The sequence below is a fragment of the Triticum urartu genome, chromosome 3 (assembly GCF_003073215.2).
Source record: "Triticum urartu cultivar G1812 chromosome 3, Tu2.1, whole genome shotgun sequence".
In the NCBI taxonomy this organism is placed as follows: domain Eukaryota; kingdom Viridiplantae; phylum Streptophyta; class Magnoliopsida; order Poales; family Poaceae; genus Triticum; species Triticum urartu.
This window is the reverse complement of record NC_053024.1, coordinates 376941500-376961429: the sequence shown is the minus strand read 5'-3', so window position 1 is coordinate 376961429 and position 19930 is coordinate 376941500.

Here is a 19930-nt window from a genome sequence, read left to right as displayed (position 1 = left end):
CATTTGATACAGAAGGATGTTATGATGATTTGCGTAGGCTAGCAGTATGTGAATGGCTTCAAGCCTAGCCACAGGAGCAAATGTTTCATCGAAGTCAATCCCGTCAACTTGAGTGTATCCTTGAGCAACGAGACGAGCCTTGTTTCTGACAAATTGACCATGATCATCTTGCTTGTTGCGATACATCCATTTAGTGCCTATGATATTGTGTTTACGAGGATCAGGACGCTTTACCAACTCCCACACATTGTTCAGCTCGAACTGTTGAAGCTCTTCTTGCATAGCTTGAATCCATTCAGGTTCCATGAAGGCTTCAACAACTTTCCTGGGTTCAGATACTGAGACGAATGCAAAGTGCCCACAGAAATTTGCTAGCTGTGTTGCTCTTGAACGAGTGAGTGGACCAGGTGCATTGATGCTATCAATTATCTTCTCAATCTGTACTTTGCAACACGAGGATGAACTGGATGAAGATTTTGCTCTTTTTGATCATTGTCATCATTAGGAGGATTGTCTTTAGGCTGAGTATTGTCTTCAGGTTGATTAGGTGCAGAAATGATAAGTTCCTCTTCAGCCTGAGCTTCAGACGGTATGATTTCTCCAGTTCCCATAAGCTTGATGGATTCACTAGGTGGAACTTCATCTAGCACATTTGGCAGGTGCTCTCTTTGTGAGCCGTTAGTCTCATCGAACCGCACATCCACAGCTTCAACCACTTTATAGTGAAAGAGGTTGAAGACTCTGTAGGAGTGCGAATCCTTTCCGTAACCAAGCATAAAACCTTCATGTGCTTTCGGTGCAAATTTTGAAGTGTGATGTGGATCCTTGATCCAGCACCTGGCACCAAATACTCTGAAGTAGCTTACATTTGGCTTCTTACCAGTTAGTAGCTCACATGATGTCTTCTTTAGAAGCTTGTGAAGATAAACACAGTTGATGATATGGCATGCAGTATCAATAGCTTCAGGCCAGAACTTTCTTGGAGTCTTGTACTCATCAAACATCGTCCGAGCCATCTCAATGAGTGTTTTGTTCTTGCACTCCGCGATGCCATTCTGCTGAGGTGTGTATGGAGCTGAGAATTCATGAGTGATGACCAATGTATCAAGATAAGTGTCGAGGCCGGTGTTCTTGAACTCTGTGCCGTTGTCACTTCTTATGTGCTTGATCTTGATGCCATAGTTCATCATGGCACGATTTGCGAATCTTCTGAAGACATCCTGCACTTCAGTCTTGTAGAGAATTATATGCACCCATGTATATCTGGAATAGTCATCAACTATAACGAAGCCATAGAGACAAGCAGTAGTAGTAAGAGTGGAGTAATGAGTAGGGCCAAATAAGTCCATATGCAGCAGCTCAAAGGGTTGAGATGTCGTCATGATTGTCTTCAAGGGATGCTTGGCCCTCGTCATCTTTCCAGCTTCGCAGGCACCGCATAAGTGATCCTTCTTGAACTTGACACCCTCAATGCCTATGACGTGCTTCTTCTTTGCGAGAGTATGCAAGTTCCTCATGCCAGCATGCCCTAGCCTCCGATGCCAGAGCCAGCACTCTGAAGCTTTTGCAAGAAGACATACAACAAGTTGTGGTCCTGCTGACAAATCTACCATGTACAAATCACCTTTCTGATACCCTTCAAAGACTAGAGACTTGTCAGATTCCATTAGAACAGGGCAACGATATTTTCCAAATATCACTATCATGTTCAAATCGCAAAGCATTGGGACAAACATTAAGTTGAAGCCAAGGGATTCAACAAGCATCACTTTATCCATGTGCTGATCCTTTGAGATTGCAACTCTACCTAGACCCAATACCTTGCTTTTACCAGTGTCAGCAAATGTGATGTGACTCTTGTCAGATGGACGTAAGGTTGATTCCATGAGAAGACTTCGATCACCATTCATATGATTAGTGCATCCGATGTCCATAATCCATTCTGAAGCAGCTGGTGTCATACCCTATAGTGCAGTTAGGGGGATAGGCTTCACGAAGAGTATTGTGAAGCATAAACATTTGACGAGCAAGTGGATTATGAAAGCTCAGATCCAGGTTAGGACTGATAGGATAAATGGCAAGCGGCTCAGGAACGAAATGCATAATAAGACCATTTGGGCATTTTATCTTGCACCCCATAAGTCTTCTTAACCACCCACATCTTCAGGGGTGGTTTCGAAGCAATGAGTCTAAGTGCAGCATCTGAGAACTTTGGCTTTGGGGCCCTAGCAAATAGCCTTGCAGGAGGCGAATAGTACTCATATGAATAAGCAGAGTAGTTCTTAGTCTTATGAACATAGCGGTTTGATGATCCGCTCTCATATTCATAAGTTTGAGTATGATTTTCCTACAAAACATTGGTGTTAGGGTGACTCATGTGAGTCCTGTGTCCGTATGAAGCCTTTGGACCATATGAAGCCTTTGGTCTGGGGTTTGTCTTCTTCCCTTGTGGTGTCATGATGACATTCACATGAAGATTCTCCAGACACCTTTTGGGCACCCATATTTTCTTCATAGGTAGCCCATTCCTACAGTTAGTACCAATATACCTGGCAAACACTTCACCATTCTGATTCTTAAACAGTTTATAGTTTGCATCAAAGGATTCATCAATGATAATAGGGTTAGCACAAGTGAAGCCAGATAGGGTGGATGGATCCACTGAAGGTTCCTTTGCAGCAACCCATGTGGTTTTGGGGTACTGCTCAGGCTTCCAGTAAGAACCATCAACATTCATTTTCCTCTCGAACCCAACACCCTCTTTCCTAGGGTTTCGGTTCAGAATCTGCTTTTTGAGGACATCACATAGTGTCTGATGCCCTTTGAGACTTTTGTACATCCCTGTCTCAAGCAATGTCTTCAACCTAGCATTTTCATCAGCAATAGCAGTGGTATCCTCAGCAGAGGGGTTAGTTACCATATCAACAGTTGAAGATATTGCAACAGTAGCAGCAGTAGAACATTCAGCAACAGAAGTAGCATTATCACGCTCAAGGCATTTTAGACATGGTGGTTCAAATCCTTCCTGAGCGAGACTGGTCTGTTGAGCGCGAAGTGACTCGTTTTCTTTTTGAAGATCTTCATGAACTGCTCTCAATTTCTCAAGTTCTTGCTTCCTTTGAAGATAATCATAGGAAAGCTTTTCACGAGTTGTTGAGAGCGTTTCATGACGACTTTCAAGTTCCTCATACTTAACATGAAGATTTTTTATGTCTTCAATTAAGGACTGAGATTGGGTCATTTCCGCGTCCAACAGGTCATCGCTTTTGTCTAACCGTTTTTGAATATGTTCTGTAGCTTTCTGTTGTACAGGACCCTCGTTTAGCGGTACGCCACACCCCTCCCGATCAACAGGACCCCCGTTTCGACCGTAGGAGGTCCGTTTCCTCCATTCTGCGGTACGCCAGGCCTCGTTTCCATCGCCTGTTCCGTCCGAGCCCTCCCGATGAACACGACCACGCATTCCGTTCTGACCCAGCCGGTTGGCTCCCACGCGTTTTGTTGCCTCCCGATGAACACGACACATTCCGTTGCCTCCCCATGAACACGACGCATTCCGTTGCCTCCCCATGAACACGACGCATTCTGTTGCCTCCCCATGAACACGACGACGATGTTGTTTCTCCGTTCCGACCCAGCCATGTACACGAGCCCTGGCCGTACGTATGCGCGAGTAGGCGTTCGAGACCCCGCCCGTATGTACACATACGTGGCCGTATTTTCTTTCTTGCACCCTGGCCGCTGTATGTACGTGTACATGCTACGTGCGTGCCTCTACTACGACACGTGCGCGCCTCTACATCGACCAGTATGTACATACATGTTCACGACCAGAATGACAACGCTACGTACGCTTCGACCAGGTGGGTCCCGACTGTGAGGCACTTCCTTGCGTGCGAAGATGTAGCTGGTGGGTTCCAGCAGTCAGGGGGGTGAATCGTTTTGTTTTTTTTCCCGGACGCACTTCCTTGCGTGCGAAGGTGTAGCTGGTGGGTCCCAGCAGTCAGGGGGGAAACATTTTTTCCACGAAATACGGTGGCCCATCCGGTGGGTCTCCGCTGTCAGGTGGAGGAATAATTATTTTGCACATAATAAGGAGGCACTTCCTTGCTGCGGCCGTGGACCCAGCTGTCAGCCTCTCCATGTACAGTCCACGTCCGATGGAAGCCGTTCCTTGACCACGTTGACCATGTCGTGCCGAGAGCACCAGGGCGGTGGACGACGATGAGGCCTAGGAAGGGGACGATGCGGAGCCGGGGAAGACGCGGCAGTGGATGCCCACGCGTAGAGGAGTACGAGGGTTCACTGGTTCGCTGCGGTGTGAGGCTGCCGTCGCCGCAGAATAACAGGGGTGTGGGTGAGTAGAGGGATGGCCTGGCCAGCGGTGGGAGTAGTAGGGGGCGGTGAGGCCTCCGCCGCATCGCAGCCGGCCACGGGAGGCAGGAGCACAAGGCACGACCGGCGCTGGTTTGGGCGGCTGGAGCAAGAAGACCAGAGGTTGAAGAAGCACTACGGCCGTTGGATGGACATCGTATGATCACTGGAGCTAGAATCGTGCATATTGACTAAGTTGACAAAGCCCTCCGTCTCCGTCAACTTAGTAGGCCCACAAGTCAGCCTGCCACTATACTGGGTCCCAGCTAACATGGGGAGTATTCATTTTTTTTGTGCGTAATAAGGAGGCACTTCCTTGCGTGCGAAGATATAGCTGGTGGGTCCGAGCTGTCAGCGGCGGTTTTTTTTCGCGAAATACAGAGGCCCTTTCGGTGGGTCCCTGATGTCAAGTGGAGGAATCATTATTTTGCGCGTAATAAGGAGGCATTTCCTTTCCGGCGGCCGTGGACCCAGCTGTCGGCCTCTCCATGTACAGTCCACTTCAGATGCATGTCGGTTGTTGACCACATTGACTAGGCCGCGCCGAGAGCACCAGGGCGGTGGACGACGGCGAGGCCTAGGAAGGGAACAACATGGAGGTAGGGAAGACTCGGCAGTTGTTTCCCACGCGGAGGGGAGTACGACTATACGAGGGTTTACTGGTTCGTCTGCCATCGCCGGAGAATAACAGCAGGTGTGGGTGAGTAGAGGGATGGCTAGGCCAGCGATGGGAGTACGGTGGGGCGGTGAGGCCTATGCTACAGCACAGTCGGCCGTGGGAAGGAGGGAGCAGGCAGTCCCGCCGACGCTTGTTTGAGCGGCTGGAGCAGGAAGAGCAGAGATTGAAGAAGCACGACGGTCGTTTGATGGACATCGTATGGTCACTGGAGCTAGAATCGTTCATATTGACTAAGTTGACAAAGCCCTCCATCCCCGTCAACTTAGTAGGCCCACAAGTCAGCCTCCCACCACGGTGGGTCCCAGTTAGCAGGGGGAGTATTCATTTTTCTGTGCGTAATAAGGAGGCACTTCCAGTGGGTCCGAGCTGACAGCGGGGGGAACGTTTTTTTCACGAAATACGGTGGTCCGTCTGGTGGGTCCCAGCAGTCAGGGGCAAATGTTTTTTTCACGAAATACGGTGGCCCGTTCGGTGGGTCCCAGCAGTCAGGGGGGAAATGTTTTTTCCGTGAAATACTGGTGGCCCATCCGGTGGGTCCCTTCTTTCAGGTGGAGGAATAATTATTTTGTGCGTAATAAGGAGGCACTTCCTTGCGGCTGCCGTGGACCCAACTGTCAGCCTCTCCACGTACAGTACTCTTCCGATGGAAGTTGGTCGTTGACCACATTGACCACGCCGCGCCGAGAGCACCACGCAGTGGACGACGGCGAGGCCTAGGAAGGGGACGACGCGGAGCCGGGGAAGACGCGACAGTGGATGCCCACGCGGAGAGGAGTATGAGGGTTCACTGGTTCGGCTGCGCTGTGAAGCTGCCGTCGCCGCAGAATAACAGGGGGAGTGGGTGAGTGGAGGGATGACCTGGCCAGCGGTGGGAGTAGTATGGGGACGGTGAGGCCTCCGCGGCAGCACAGCCGACCACGGGAGGCAGGAGCATGCGGCACGACCGGCGCTGCTTTGCGCGGCTGGGCAAGAAGACCAGAGGTTGAAGAAGCACTACGGCCGTTGGATGGACATCATTAACCACGCCGCGCCGAGAGCACTAGGGCGGTGGACGACGACGAGGCCTACGAAAGGAGCGACACGAAGCTGGGGAAGACACGGCAGTGGCTGCCCACGTGGTGGAGAGTACGAGGGTTGACTGGTTCGGCTGCCGTCGCCAGAAAATAACAGGAGGTGTGGGTGAGTAGAGGGATAGACATGCCAGGGATGCGAGTATGATGGGGCCGTGAGGCCTGCCCGGCAGCACTACCGGCCACGGGAGGCGGGAGTAGGCAGTTCCGACGGCGCTAGTTTGGGCGGCTGGGGCAGGAAGATCAGAGACTGAAGAAGCACGATTGCCGTTAGATTGACATCTAAGGGTTTGACACTGGTAGAGTCGGTTGTTGACTAAGTTTCTCTTTTGAGAAACCTTGTGTATGCATGAACTTAGTAGGCCCACAAGTCAGCCTCCAAATCTATGGCAGACAACATAAAGCCCATTTGCTATTTTTTATAATTTACAGCCCATTTGCTAATTCTTAAGTAATTTATTACAACCCATTTTCTGCCCAGGACCACGGTCAAAAAGTTCAACCTTATTTTGCATATTTCAGTGGAGTCTGAACTGTTGTAATCCCGAAATGATAAACATTTTTTAAGAACTTATTGATTTGCCAAAAAATCGTTTTGTTTTTGTAAGAAAATAAGACGTGGGACAATTGAGTTGGTTTAAGGGAAAACCAGTGGTAAAAAAATCAGCGCTGGGTGGGAAAAAACAACAAAAATAAGGATGTAAATATGAAAAGGGAATTTTACGTGTTTTCAATATAATGATACATGTATATGAACTAGTAAAACTATAGGTAGAGATTAGAAAATGGATGTAGGACATGCTTTTCAAGAGGATAATAGAACTGGGTTGTGTGTTTGATTCAGTAAAACAAACTGCCTGCGGATGTTGTAAGACAAAATATAACTAACACTAGCGAGCCAGAGGCCAGTAGATACCTGCTGGATCTTTGTGCCCCGTTGTCATCATGGGCTAGGCCTGTTAAAAACAAAACCAACCCTGGGCAGTCTACAGCCCAGTTGAAACTTGCTCGACCTGAAAAAACAATATAGGTGCTCAATAAACGAGAGAATTCTGCAAGTACAGACTGATAACTGGGATGCAGCATGGATATTTTTTTATCGTGATAATAAGTGCATGCACTTGTTTCGAAAAAATTGGAGAACTGGGAATTCGAACGGCGGGTGCTTATGCTACCCATCAAATAAAAATCAGGTGCCTGAAAACTCATTTCAAAACAAATGATTCAGCTTTATATCCATGTCGACCCTCGGCATGATGGTTGGAAGCAAATGCAAGTTCATACCAAAAGATCGTTAACAACAATACCAACTTGCGGACGACAAGGTAGTACAACTACCAATACCAAACTAACTTATAATCTTTTTACTCCTGGCCCTAGTGTTCGTCTGGTAAAAAATCTTGCAGAGGACCAGCTCCCGCTCCTTCTATTGCTCCAGGTCCTCGAGGTGGTACTGGTGCATCACCCAGTTGGTCCTCTGCTGGTCGAAGTTCTTGTTGGTGTGCAGCACCAGAACCTTTTTTGCTGCCCGTCTGCCGGCCGTTGACCATCACCGGCAAGGTATTGCCAGTCTTGTGCCACATCGCGTGCATGCCGCACTCCGACTGTATCTTTGCAACGCGTCCACGTGCCCCTTTTGAACGCCCTGGAATTGCGCTGGAAGAAATGCTTCCTTAGGCCACTCAGTGTGATACCTGCAGTATTATGGAATACATGTTTTAGTGTACCTAGTTGGCATTTTCATAACATCTTTGGCATGTTGCAGTCACTTGTTTCACTTTTTATTAACTGTCAAATTGTAATTGCTTCACCAGGTCTGCGTCTAAAAATAAAAATAGAGCTATAAACAAAGGAATATGTTTGTGCAAGTAGACGACCGATCGGTGTCTTACCTGGAAGTTTCTCAGGTTGGGTGTAGCATATGCCGTGCTCGCTGTCGATGGTTGGTACGAACAAATCTATGAGAGACTGAAATCTCGCGCTGTCAGCACTCACTTTGGCCTCAAGGTGCTCGATCAGCTCCTGATCCGTGGGATCGAACTTGACGCCAACCGGCAGCACCGGCCAATCCTTCTTCGACTTGCATCGGTAATTCCAGTTATATAGTACTCAATGTATGATCAATCGACTGTTTTAAGTGAATGATGAAAGATTTCAACAGATAAGTGGTACTCCAAATCTGAAGTCCAGAATACCCAAACACGCCGCCGGGATTCTTGTGTCACCTCACGCGCAGTGTGTTGTCACGTCAATTCAATGTGTGGACATGATGAGTAATTTGACCGACGTATACTAGTACTGCTACTGTACTGGAGTACTTACTAGTCGTATTTACTGTCACAATTTATACATAGGTTTAACTAACAAGTACGCACTTGAAGCCTATATATATATATATATGGCTTCTGCACAGCATCTCCATCATCATTATCAATACATCCTACGCAGGTGAGTTAGGATGCACTTGATCCCAGGAAGGTATCTATCCTTCAAACCAGAGGAGTGCTTCAAACTAACAACAGTACATAATATCCAACAAAAGAGGGTTGTGCTACAGCAGCAGAATACATGGCTCAGTCTAGATATCAGCACGAATCAAGTTGTGCATATTTGTTGTTGGCATGAACCACATCGCCGCATGTCGGGTTTGCAAAAGCCATCCATCGCATGGAAGCTTGATGCCTTTCACACACTGAAGATTATCTGGCAACAAGCTATGTCGACGAATCTCTGACTATGGTGATTCATGAAACCCATGGTATGAAGTGTAAACACAGCCCCCCTCGCGAATGGAAGTTGCATGGCACAGTAATCATCACCGGTGATATGATCGATGATTGGTTGGATGATCGGATAATTGAGCCCGAGGAACAAGGAGTGGTTGTCGAGGCTGTAAAACCCGCCTCCAGTTGAATACGCCTGGCCCAACGGAGATGGGATCTTTCTCGAACACAAAGCAGCCATAGCCATCAATGTCACGAACGCCCCATGCATTGTACTGCATGTGGTTTGATGTAATGGTTTCGTTAATTTGGTACGTGCGAATGAGCATCAAATGACCGCCGTCAGCTGAACGAGCGATAAACCACCAGCCATCGGCTGGTATGATTCCAGGTCCTGGAATCATGAAGGCTAGCGCATTTGCGTCTGCTGCAACAATTCAAATTGGAGACCAAAAGGACAAAAATAAACAATCATGTTCAGAGTATGTGCGGAATTAAGATTATTATAACAGTGACACATATCATAGACAGAGAATTGCAATGCCGTGGTCATAATCATACCCTAAGTTAAAAAAATAAGCCAATGGCTTTCATATTCTAGCAATATGTCATGGTTCAAACATCATGTAACAATGAGAGGAAAACAGCTATGACAACGCCTACTCATATTCTACCATAGCACTTACTACTACTGTTCTCATATCAACTCTAGGCAATAACATGCGTTGTTATAAAAATCTTGTAAACGAGAATAACATATAGCAATCATGATGTTATGCTCATAATATGTATTCTAACAATCATTAGATGCCAATTGTTCTCATATCAACTCTAACAATAACATGTGTGGTCATAAAAATCTAGGAAATAAGAGGAACATATAGCAATGATGTGGTTATAGACATGCTATGCATTCTAAATTTGTAACAAATGAACAGGCAGTCATATTCATAAGGTAAAGATGAGATGAGATAGAACAATTACACGATGATAGATTCCACCAGTATAGGCAGCCAATATGTGCGTCGACCGCGTAAATGATGCCATCGTACACTATAGCATCAGACAGAAATGTTGCCTCAACAGGATTGATGATGAGCCATAACCATGTATAGCGACCGGATTCCAGATAGACTAATCTCATGTTGAACAAGGCAATGAGCTTGTAATCCATGTAGTCTTGTGATGGTGTGGGCACTTCGCAAATTACAACTTTCTGCAAACAGAGGTCGAGCCAAAAGCTTGACGCTTCTCGTGCGTAGTAGGCAGGAGTGTCCGGCAGGCCGCGGGGCTCGATGGCGGCGGTATCCGATGATGGAAGGGTGATCTCTCGCTGGGTGAAGATATCCACGAGACGCCACGGACTACTGGTGTGCTGGAGGAGGACAATCTAGTTGGCCTTCATGCCCGCCCTATAGTGGCCGCGCATGGAGGACAGGTGGACGGGTAGTGGTAGCATGTCGAGGGGCACCACGGCAACCTCCGTAGGATCGTCAAGTCGGTGTCTGGGCCACCTGCGAGGATCGGGCATCAGCAAGCAGGGTATCTTGAAAAGAGCCGGCCGGTTGCAGACGAGTAGATGGTACAAAGACACCGAGCATGCGGCCACACGGACAGTGCTGAGTAGGTCCATACGACTACAGATCTGCTCCAAGAGAACATCGGGGAGGGAATTCCAATCGCGGCTCTGCATGTCAGTCGGTTCTGCCATTGGGGTTTTCGGTGCATGCGAGCCATCGGGGAAGTGGATTCAGGCTGGCGAGCGAAGAAGCTTCTCATCCGGTGGCTGAGCAGTGAGTGGGGGGATATGGTACACGCGAGCTACCAAGGAAGATGGCGCGGGCGGGCGAGCAGTGAGCGGGGGTAAATGGTGTGCGGCCGACGATGGGGAAGAGAGGAGGAATAAGAAGAGAGGAGGAAGAAGAAGAGATGGCAGTACTGGGTAAGGCTGATTTAGTAACACCAACACGCTGGTTCAGCTTATTAATTACGTGTCCCATCTGCTGCAGCGTGTATTGTCACTTCACTGCGAAGACTAGTTGAATAGTTCTCTCTGACCGAGATGGGGAATAATGGATCGCGAGGACTTCCTTTCTACAGTATCCCTATGCCTCTATGCTCACTTCACTCATTTTGCTCCGTACCTAGTCACTTGTTGAAATCTGTAGAAAGACAAATACTCCGTATTCGGGAACAGAGGGAGGCTTTTACTCCTTACTATTTTGGAACAAAGGGAGTATCACCATATGGAGGGAACAGAGGAAGCTTGAAATATGAACATGTCAATGGGAGGGAGTAAGCCCCATGCATGCATGCAACATGCAACACTCACACGTATACATGGACGCACGCAACACTCACGCACCCATGCGGCACACAGCACACGACGCAACACACACGCTCATGCTCAAGTGCTCAACCTACTCCCTACGTCCGTGAAAGACTGTACATTTAGAGATTTACACATTGACCAGGGCATAATTAACGCCCAAAAGTAGCATACTTATGTGTGCATGCGACCATTGAGATAAGAAGATTAAATGAAGGTCGTTGCATGCTGTAATTAAGGATAGACATGTAGCCTATAGCTACAGCACAAGTTGGTGCATTAGTCAATCAATATCGATTTAGATTAAAGGCTAAATGCATTGGAAGTGTAGATGTACATCATGTACTACACTCTTTGTTTTATAGCCGATGTACACTCTTTGTTGGAAGGCCGAGGGAGGACACGTGCATGCACTCACATACATAGCCAGGGCGGTTCGCGTGCAAGGGTTGGACTTGTGTCGCGCCTGCGTAAAGTTTTGTTTAACTAATTTCTTTGCTCTGCCAACTGACAGGTGGAACCTAGAAACCAGGTGCAATTTAACCAATCAACAAAGTGCCACGTTGACTATGTGGCCAGTCAGTAGGGTGCAATACGGTGCTCTACGATGAGCTAGTGATCGTATAATCGCCACAGAACTATATATAGTGACCGTAAAGAGCGTATTGTTACATACGTTGACCGCCAGTGTATTTTTCTCATTTCAAATTAAGCCATATTAATCGGAAAGGACGCAGTATGGACTACTACTAGTAGTACTAGTACTGATTTGATGTGTCCCGTCAACTCGCTGAACGAGGAGAAGCTTGCTTACTACGCCTCTCCCTCGCCCACGCGCGTGGTGGTTCACAGGACGAGGAGAGGGTTTTGACTATAGCGCCCTCTCCCTCTCCCTCTCCCTCTCGCTCGCCCTCACCCTCGCGGTGGACGTGCAGCAGTTCAATCGGTGTCAGATTGCCAGAAGCATATTGTACTGTAGTATCATCATTGTTGGACCTTTCGAAGAGGCGAAGAGCCAAGTGCAAGGTTCACACGAGTACGAACTGTTGAACCTCCCGAGGAGGCAAAGAGCCAAGCACAAGGTTTTATAGGATTTGTCATCCTAGTAGGAGTGTACTACAACTATAGCAAACGATGCTACTGTATGATGTCACCACGTCACGTATATCCAAAGCTGTGCCACCTTTTTTTCTCAAAGAGCATGTTGGAGCCCGTGCAACAACTACACAAGTTGCACGTACACAGAACACATTTACTAGTAATAAATTCTAAAGAAAAAATGCCAGTATGCCACACAAGTTCATCTCCAATGCATGTGATAAATTTGTGCATGACTAGTCTACATATATTCACAGCGCTACCGTTCACAATTACCATACTCCACTTACATGTTATAGATGGGCTACATGTCCTCCTCCACGTTCCAGTCCCAGGTGTTCTTCATGGATGGCACGATCCATAGCGGTGGGCAAAGGGAATCATTGTCGTAGCTTTCTAGTCCGGTTCCACACGATGGAGACTCATCCAAGCTGAAGCGGCATAAATCAGGGATAGCGTGTCCCAACATGTCATTCATCCGGCGGTGCGCACTAAAGACACAACCATGCTTCATGAACGGCAGGCCTTCCGTGTCGTTCACGGGAAGGTGGCATCCGCTTCACAATGGGGTAGCTGTCCCCGATGAAAAGCGAGTACTCTCCAAGAGTGTTCCTCGGCACCCACGTAGCATCACAGGGGTCGAACTCGGTGCCGTTCATCTGGTACACGCGGCATCCCAGATCTGGACACATGGTGATGTACATAGTCAAGGTCCATGCATAATAATGTTGTGCTCAAATATGGAGGTCAGTAATACTGTGCAGCAAATAGTACTACTCTGGTATAGAGGAAGTAAAATAACCGGCTTATTATATATAGCCACTCTTGGCTACATGGATGAGATAGTAAGGCATGGAAAAACAAAAATGGTGGAAGCTAGTGGGTTCAAGTCTTCAAGGGCCTAGCTAGCTATACGCGTCCTCTAAGGTAAAAAGTACTCCTAGTACTACAAAGTATACTACTAGTACAACAATGAAAGAGAAGGCGAGAGGGTTAAAAATGGAATGCCTGGGTAGATGGTGACGGTCCGATCGTGGTAGATTGTGTGACCATGTTGCACATCAGTGGTACCATGGGTAACGACTGCTAAGATAGTTGATCCCAATATGCCAAAGTCAGCTACAAGGTTCCAGGTTAGACCGAATCGCAGATGCAAATGCACATCCAGGATCAGCGATCTTATTTTGATCGGGGGATGACTGGTCCCTATAAAATAATGGAGTACCGTTAGGGATGCAAATGATTGTTTGTGCATTCCGTTTGTAATCTCCCGTACCGTAGGATGGCAACCAGATGAAACAAGTCCCCTAGCTTGTCACCGCGAATATGCGGCCTAGATGGCGCACGGCGTCTTCGAACATGTAGGGGTACAAATCTGCCGCCGCCAACATGCGCCAGCCTCTGCCGTTACTGCATCTTGCATTGATGGCAATCCTTATGTCGAACACTGCGATAAGATAGTAATCGTCGTATCCGCGTCGCTTTGTTGGCGGGTCCGCAATTGCTATCTTCTTCAATCTCATGTAGGCATCATCATACGTATTCAAGCCCAGCCAGTCCGGAATGCCGATCCCAATGGTGGAGAAGGGGTCTACCAGAACGGCCGCACTGCTGTGGATGTTGTGCAAAATGATGGTGGTATCCGGCCGAAGGTATGCAAGCCAATCTTCATTGGCGCCGACCCAGACCTATATATAAGATGGTGGGCAGAGGAGAAATTACAGGATGGAAATGGAATAACTAAGTACTACATGATCAAACTCCATTACTGACCTGCTCATCGGACAAAATCCGACTACCTCTCAACGTCGGCGACTCTAGCGGAGTCAACGTGCAACCATGGCCAGGGAGCGGTGGACTGTTCGAAGGATTGTCCCATAGAAGAACCTTCTCCTCGAGGACGCATGGAAGACCAACAAGCATGGCCTGTTTAAGCAGCGTCTTGAAAAAGTTGGTGCAGGAAGCACCGAGTCTTGCGGCGGTGAGGACGTCGGAGCGGCATGCAATTTCTCCCACAGGATCGTCGTCCAAGGTCTCCCAACACCGACGAGGAGGAGAACCGCCTGGCGAATCCATGGGAGCAGCCATGAACTGCATTCTCTTCGGGGGGAGGGAAACTGGCGAGGAGGAGATAAGAGCGTAGTAACCGTAGGGCCTCGTCCCTTCCAACTGTAGATCATTCCTCAGCGAAGGGGTGAGGCTATTATTTACTACTAGTACTCCCTCCAATTCTTTTTACTCTGCACATAAGAGCAGACCCGGATACCAAGGCAGGGGCTCGCTGCATGCTTTCTAGATGGAAATACCCCTGGCGCATGGATGGGAGGAGCTAGTAGCTATAAATGCTCCATGCTGCCCATTGGCTGTCCGCCCGCGTTCTCCTCTCTCTGCATGTTGCATGGATGTCTCCCTCTCTCTCTCACATGACTGCATGTGGTGGCACTGGCCTATGAGAAGCTCGCGTGGAGATAGCAATCTTCTCTCCAGAAGAGATTTTTTTTGAAAGAAAGGAATTATGGAACGTTATGGGATTGCATTATACTGTAAATAATAGCACTAGTAAGAAATTTTTGGCACTAGGTAGTAGTTTTTGGCATGGATTAAGAAATTTTGGGTATGTTTTTGCCATTTTTTGCACACGCCAACTAGTGTCAAAAAACGTCTTACATTATGTGATGGAGGAGTACGTACTCGTACTGTAGCAGTACTAGTACTACTTTTCTCAACTAGTAGTGTGATGTACTGTACTTCTAGTCTAGTCTAGTATAGTGCACCAGTTTTGAACTATTGAATCTCAGGGCCAAGGAGCTACAGTTGGAATGGAGGGTACTACTGTTCTCTAGAACCATCGTTGTACTATCAATGCAGGGGAAGTACACCTGCGTAGTGGCCTAGTGGGTACCCTCGGTGCTCTATTCAGCCGCTCCTCTCACGTAGCTGGCCTACTCAGCCGCTCCTCTCACGCACACACTAGCAGCCTGTTTATCAGCAACGGTTACTGCAGGGGCAGAACATTTGAGTTATTTGATACAGCGAGACTAGGCTTTTCGCTTCCATTTGTGGAGGTGTAATGAATCTCGTTGAACTTTGTTAGTAGTTCCTTCTTTATGAATGAGATGAAGCAAAGCTTTTGCCTCTATTTAAAAAAACACGTCAAGAGGAATTTCTTTTATAGTAGAGCCGATAATGGAGTGAAGTCCATGCGTGCAACGCCACAAGCTACAGAGTAGTAGTACTTCCTCTGTCTAGGTGTGTAAGTCATCTTACGTTGTGCATCGCGACCAAGGCGGAGAGCAAAACGAGAAAACTTAATGTCTTTTTGCTAATTAATAGCATTGCATGCAATGAACTAACCACTGCATGTTGTGTTTGGTAGTCTCAAGTCATTGAAAGCATGCACAGCCCACATATCTTATTGGTTGATATGCCACAAAACAAAAAACGAGAAGGGAGTTAATGTACGGTGCCTAAGAGTTTTGGGATTATTTGGTTTTCGTAAGGTGACTTACACACCTAGACGGAGGGAGTAGAGCACTTTACGTAAAGAGCCATATTGCACAGTTCCCAATGCCCCGCCAGGCTTTTCTGGCTCCTCGGGCTTAATTGGGAGGCGCTAGTTTAAATATGCTACTAGCTTATGAGGAAGCTGCAAGCGAGGTGCGGCTAGGGCGAGCACGCGAGCCACGGGATGCTGGGAAGGAAAACCCGTTCGCGTGGCTAGGCTATCCAGTGCACCCAAATTGTGGGGCCGCACGTCCGTTTGACTTCAAAACTCAAACTACCCGTGTAAAATATTGGCTCGCAGCGAAGTGTAGTAGTACTATTTTTTTTAAAAAGGTCGTTGTGCGTTCAGCCGGGATCGAACCCACAAAACAAGGTATACACTCCCGCGACCACTAGTAGTACTCGTTGGAGTACAACGCAACCTAGAATCGCCTTTTGTCGCTAGTAGTACGTACATTGTTCCTTACAAGAAACCCATATCATCTGCTGCTGGCTATAAGCCAGTGCCATGTCATCTACAGCCCATCTTATAGCCAACATGTACAATAATAGATCAAAAGAGTGTACTACTTTTTTATCGTGTGGCCCACTTCTCATTCTCACAAAGTGCCTAGGAGCACGTACTAGAGCTGGCTCTTCACGAAGAGCCCGCTTACCTTCTCTCTCCTCTTCTCTTTCCTCCAACTAAGCAGAAATATACTAGTTTATTTCTTATAGCCCGCTGACTCAACTCTATTGTACTTGCTCTAATAATGCAAGAAACCACTAAAATGCCAAGAAAGTACTACCACTTGCATACGTGGCAGACTTAAGATAAGACTACCTTATCAACCATTGTACATGCTCTTACCAACAAAAATCCTCGAGTGACCTCCTACCTTTGGCCCGTCCACCTAGTCATCCTCGGCCATGGGACACAGCTACCGCCGCCGGCAGAAGGCGAGGTCAAAACCGCCGTCGGTGCAGAGCCCATGTTGCGGCAGCCCGGATGCCAGCTCCGTCCGGTGCTCGCGGCCGCTAGCTAGCCAAGATAGTTCCGTCCAGCTACTTGTCTGCAAGGTTTGCTAGCTAGATTGGCACGGCAGCGTGGTGGCTTGCTCGCGCGCGCTGCGCTAAGGCCACCCATCTGGCTCAAGCGAAGGCCAGCGGGGCGGCTTGCTCCCTTGTGAGTCACGCTCGGGCCAGCCTGCCAACCCGTGCGGAGGCCAGCGGCGTCTGGCCCGTCCGGCGGAGCGGCGACCAACTCGCTCATCATCGGCGCCACCGACAAACACGCATCAGTACTGTTTGAAGTAATGTTCAGGAAAAATAATGATTTGAGGGGGAATAACAGGATAGAAAGTCAGATGTGGGTCCCTCGTGTCAAATGTCAAACAAAATGTGTTGGTTTAAGCTGCCTCGTCAGCACGGACGTGTGGGCCAACCCTGTCATAAATGGGTTTAAACGAACCTAATCGGTAGGAGTACTAGGTAGTTTTTGGCGTGGATTAAGAAATTTTGGGTATGTTTTTGCTATTTTTGTACAATAGATTCTTCCTAGGGCTGGTTGAAAGTGGTAGTTTTTTTGTTAAATACTCTACATATTGTAAGTAGGAGTGAAAGTTAAGCTTTGGAAGCCAATAAGCAAGGCTAGTTACATAGTGCATATGTGTACATGATTGAAAGTAAATATCAACCATGAGTGACTAATATCTTGATGGAAAACTTGAAACTATGGAATACTAGGAAAAAATGCATGGTTGGAAATACTGGCAATGTTCATGTCCGTTGCAACGAATCATAATTAGAATAATACTTATTCACAAACTTGGTACAAAACACTCTAATTTTGATATACATATGTGAGATATATTATGTTTCAATTAGAATATATTCCTTGGGCTGTTTTGGTGAGGTCAGGGAGGGATGTGGTTGGTTTTAAGATACTAATTATGGGTTTTTCTGCAAATTGGTAGACAAGTGGGATGTTGGTGACAAAAGGTAACAACTTACCTCACAATCGTTAGATGTAGATCTAATGGTCAAAAATGACGGATGGCAGACACACCAGCATCACCAACTTAGTCTTGTGTAGGAGTACTAGCAAGATTCGTGCATTGCACGGAACATCAAGATGCATTTTTTATAAAACACTAGTTGTGATTGACCCTTGCGGGAGTAATCCCATGTGTAAAAACTAATGATATCTCGAGAAATATGAGATAAGGTGAAGAGGAGTGGGGTGTGGTGGTGGTTGGTGGTCAGACTGAGCGGAGGCATGGGGATTGATGACGCCGGCAGCGGCCATCAGGCCAGTTTGTTCCAGAGGCTTCCTTTCTTAATTGCTCAACAATGAGGTTTGTTGGAGATAAGAATGAATGAGGGAAGGCCTTGTCTGCAAATGTGGAGAGGGGTGCGGGTATCTTTTAGTTTAATTTCCATCCGTCGGATATAGATCGGACGGTCTATATTGCAAGATGGCACACGTACCATCATCACCAACTCGGTGTTTCATAAGAGAAGAAATATAAGTATGGAGATACAAACATATTATCGATACTTGCTTCCGTAAACTAGCATCTACATTCTATTCAACGCCTCGGCATGTGGGGCCTTAGCACAATGACTTCTCGACTGTGTAAAACAAAGATTTTCCCGTCGCCAACAAGGAGGGGGTGATGGCGGCGCGCTTTTTGGCTTGCTCTAGTCCCAGTAGTCATACTAGGTGGTCTAAGCACGTGTAGATTTATTCTTTTTCACGTCTCGTGTTCGCCGTACTGCCACGACTGTTGATGAATAGACGGTAAGTTATTCACAGGGAAACCCTTGTTGAGCGTGTTTGAGAGAGAGAGAGAGTGTGCGTGTATGATATGTTAGAGACTGAGGCAATGATAACAGATTCTTTGTGTCTATTTGTGTGGAGGATAGAGAGATACATGTACATGGGGCTTTGTGTTGTGTAACGTGGAGACACATATACATAATTAGAGAGTGAGTGTGTGAGATACACATGCGGACATGAGGAGAGATGAGGATCCAGATAAATGGGTGTTTGTGCGTGTCTGTGTGTGTTTGTGCACGCGTTTGTGTGTGAGAGGGAGAGAGTGTATGTGGATTAGAGAGACCACTGATGATGTAAACCTAGTATAAGGGAAGGGGGAATGGTGTGACATGTGTAGTAGCGAGATAGCACGGGTGCGGGCGGGGGGAGCAGACTATTTGGAAGAGACATCGAGTGTGTGTGGGGGGGAGAGGGGTGTGAGAGCGAGAGGAAGAGAGAGCTAGCGACGGAGAGAGAGAGAGATGAAGAGAGGGGCGAGAGGGGTCGTTTGTGTCCATAAATGGCATATAGATAGGGAGACAATGTTGATGTTTTCCGAAATTGGCCTATGAACGGAGATGCAAGGGAAGCGAGTCATCGTGTGTGTGATAGGGACTTCATGAGAGATCTAGAATAGATGGTGTAGAGAACAATGTGCGAAATCGAGAATGATTATACATTAGGGAGCTATGCAAAGAGTCACGACATATATGTATAGATGGAAGGAGCTGGGGCGGGTCCGCATGTGGGAGAGATAAAAAGAGGAGAGTGGTGCACAAGGAGACAAAGTGTGCTTGTTTGCAGTGGGGGTGGTGTGTGAGGTGAGTGCGCGAGAACCACATAACTAGGGAGATAGACATTTGGGGGCGACGTTTTGTGTGTATGGGAAATATACACTCTACATAGTGTGTGTGCTTGGGTAAGAGAGATAGCGGGAGACCTAGAGAGTGAGGGAAGAGATGTGTGCATGCCCGAGAGACAAAGTGATAGAGACCTATGTTGGGGTCCGGACTTTACAAGAGAGAGGGGTGTTAATGTGCTCGTGTGTTGGTGTTTGGGGGAGAGAACGACTTCTCTATGTGTGTGTGTGGTGGTGGTGGGGGGTTGACTTAAGATAAAGAGTGAGGTGTCTATATTTGAGGGACTTTAGCGTAATTGAGATATTGTGCACTCATGGTTGACCAATTTGCTTCACAGTTTTTACTATGAGATAACGATACTTTTAAACATGCGTGATATACCTTGATGTACCAGAATTACAAACCTAAGATTGGAATTTTGGAATTCGATTCCACAATTAGCTTTTGTAATTCATTTAAACAGAGGTACATTTTTTAAGCCGGGATTTCGTGA